Source organism: Crocuta crocuta, unplaced genomic scaffold (assembly GCF_008692635.1).
Source record: "Crocuta crocuta isolate KB4526 unplaced genomic scaffold, BGI_CrCroc_1.0 scaffold531, whole genome shotgun sequence".
Classification (NCBI taxonomy): Eukaryota; Metazoa; Chordata; class Mammalia; order Carnivora; family Hyaenidae; genus Crocuta; species Crocuta crocuta.
The window spans coordinates 1,480,562-1,482,551 of NW_027531997.1; the positions used below are offsets into that span (position 1 = coordinate 1,480,562).

Genomic DNA, 1,990 nt, shown 5'->3' on the forward strand with positions numbered 1-1,990 from the left:
TCTCCTGAATTCTACAATACATATAAAATTGATTTTTGTACACCGCTTCACAGCCACGTATGAAAACAACAGGCTTGCTATTTTAATGAATAAGTAACAGCAGTAAATAAAGGAAAAGAAAGGTCTCTTACCAATAAGCCCATTTTTCTCTTAAGGTTTGAACTCTCATCATTTGTCATGTTCTTGTGGATCCCTCTCTCATCAAATTCTCTGGAGTTTTAAAGTTGAGAGCTGTGAGGCACAGCTAGGCTCTGCTACACAGTAGCGCACCCCAGTGCATCTGCCTGGTATGACACTTCAGTTGCAGCTCCCAAAGGCAGAGACAGCCTTTATATATTCAAAAGCCTATGCACGGAACACCTTCCATTGGTAGGAAATTGTAGCCGGCGTGGCTGAACTATTTTTATTTCTTATCTTAAGGACGGATCAGATGCGGGGATCAGAACTACACGAACCCCGAGCTTAGTTCCAGTTAACTGAACGGGAACAAAGTGCCGGGCTTTAGAGCAGAGGTAGGATGAGACAAATACCAACACCGGGAGATCTGACATAGGAAAAAACTCGTTTGCCTGAAAGTAACCTTATTTTTTCAAGGGTCACTGCCCTGTTATTGGTCACGTTACGTTAAATCTTTGTTATCTGTAACCCTTCCCTCTTCCGTGCCTCTAGTAGCCAGGCATGAAGTCCTAGCCTTTATTCTTTGTCAATTTCACAGGTATCTAGTCCCTCGTGGTTTTTGTTTTTTTGGTTTTTTTTAACAAATGAACTACTTCCAAAAATACACATAACTGGTCTCTCTGCACCGCCCATGTTCAATCTATCAATCATGTTGCTTCTGGGTGACTCTCTTCAAAGACGATATGGGATGTAAATTAAATGTTCAATAAATAGTTTCGTCAACACACATTTGTTAAGAATCTGCTACATGTGGGGCACCTGGGTGGCTCAGCTGGTTGAGCGTCCGACTTCGGCTCAGGTCATGATATCACGGTCCGTGGGTTCGAGCCCCACGTCGGGCTCTGTGCTGACAGCTAGTTCAGAGCCTGGAGCCTGCTTCAGATTCTGTGTCTCCCTCACTCTGACCCTCCCCTGCTCATGCTGTCTCTCTCTCTCTCTCTCTCAGAAATAAAAACATTAAGAAATTTTAAAAAAAGAATCTGCTACATGTGTGATAGGCACTCTGCTAGGTGATACGGATACAAAGGTGAGTGAGACACAATCCCTTGCTCTCCGGGAGCGCTTAGTTGAGCTAGGGAAACAGACATGCACTCTGACAGCACAACATATGGCATAGAAGCTTTAGTTGTACATGCCTACGATTCTACTGAGGAACAATAAAAATCAGGCTGCCACTGAGGTCAAAGAATGAGGTATTTCCCAGGCAGACTCCAGAAGACACAGTCTGTCCAGACGCACAGAGATTTAAAGGAGTACAACATGTTGGAAGGGTCAAGAAGGTCTTCAATATTACTGGAAGGTGTTTCGGTACATAGTGTTGAGAGGAGTAGATTTTAACATCTAAGGAAATCACATGTGAGTGAAGCAGTGTGGATTTCATCCTATGAGCTATGAGAAGCCAGTTGTTGAATGAGTGGATCACTCTAGGAATTAACCAAACAACGACCTTCAGCATCAAAACTCATCAGGAGCTGGCCAACCTATTCTTGCAAGTCACCGACGTGGTATACCCAACCACCAACTGCCCATTCTCTATCTCACAGGCTTGTTTTTTTTTACTGAAAAAAACCTATTTTTATAGTTTTTATTTATTTTTGAGACTGAGAGAGACAGAACATGAGCAGGGGAGGAGCAGAGAGAGAGGGAAACACAGAATCTGAAACAGGCTCCAGGCTCTGAACTGCCAGCACAGAACCCGATGCGGGACTCAAACCCATGAACTGCAAGATCATGACCTGAGCCTAGTTGGACGCTTAACCGACTGAGCCACCCAGGCACCCCTCTCACAGGCTTGTTTTGGTGTGGCCTGAGT

General features: G+C 44.3%; 1 protein-coding gene across 3 annotated transcripts in view; it reads right to left on the bottom strand.

Annotated features, from left to right (window-relative positions):
* The window catches only part of KLHL13 (kelch like family member 13), a 190,768-nt gene that overhangs the window by 81,231 nt on the left and 107,547 nt on the right, over positions 1–1,990 (bottom strand). The window contains exon 1 of one of the 3 annotated variants that reach the window (XM_077775177.1): positions 132–207. The exons of the other annotated variants lie outside the window; for them this stretch is intronic. The gene's annotated coding sequence lies outside the window, so the exon portion shown is untranslated. Of the gene's footprint in view, positions 1–131; positions 208–1,990 lie in introns of those variants that run through there. 3 annotated transcript variants of the gene reach the window in all.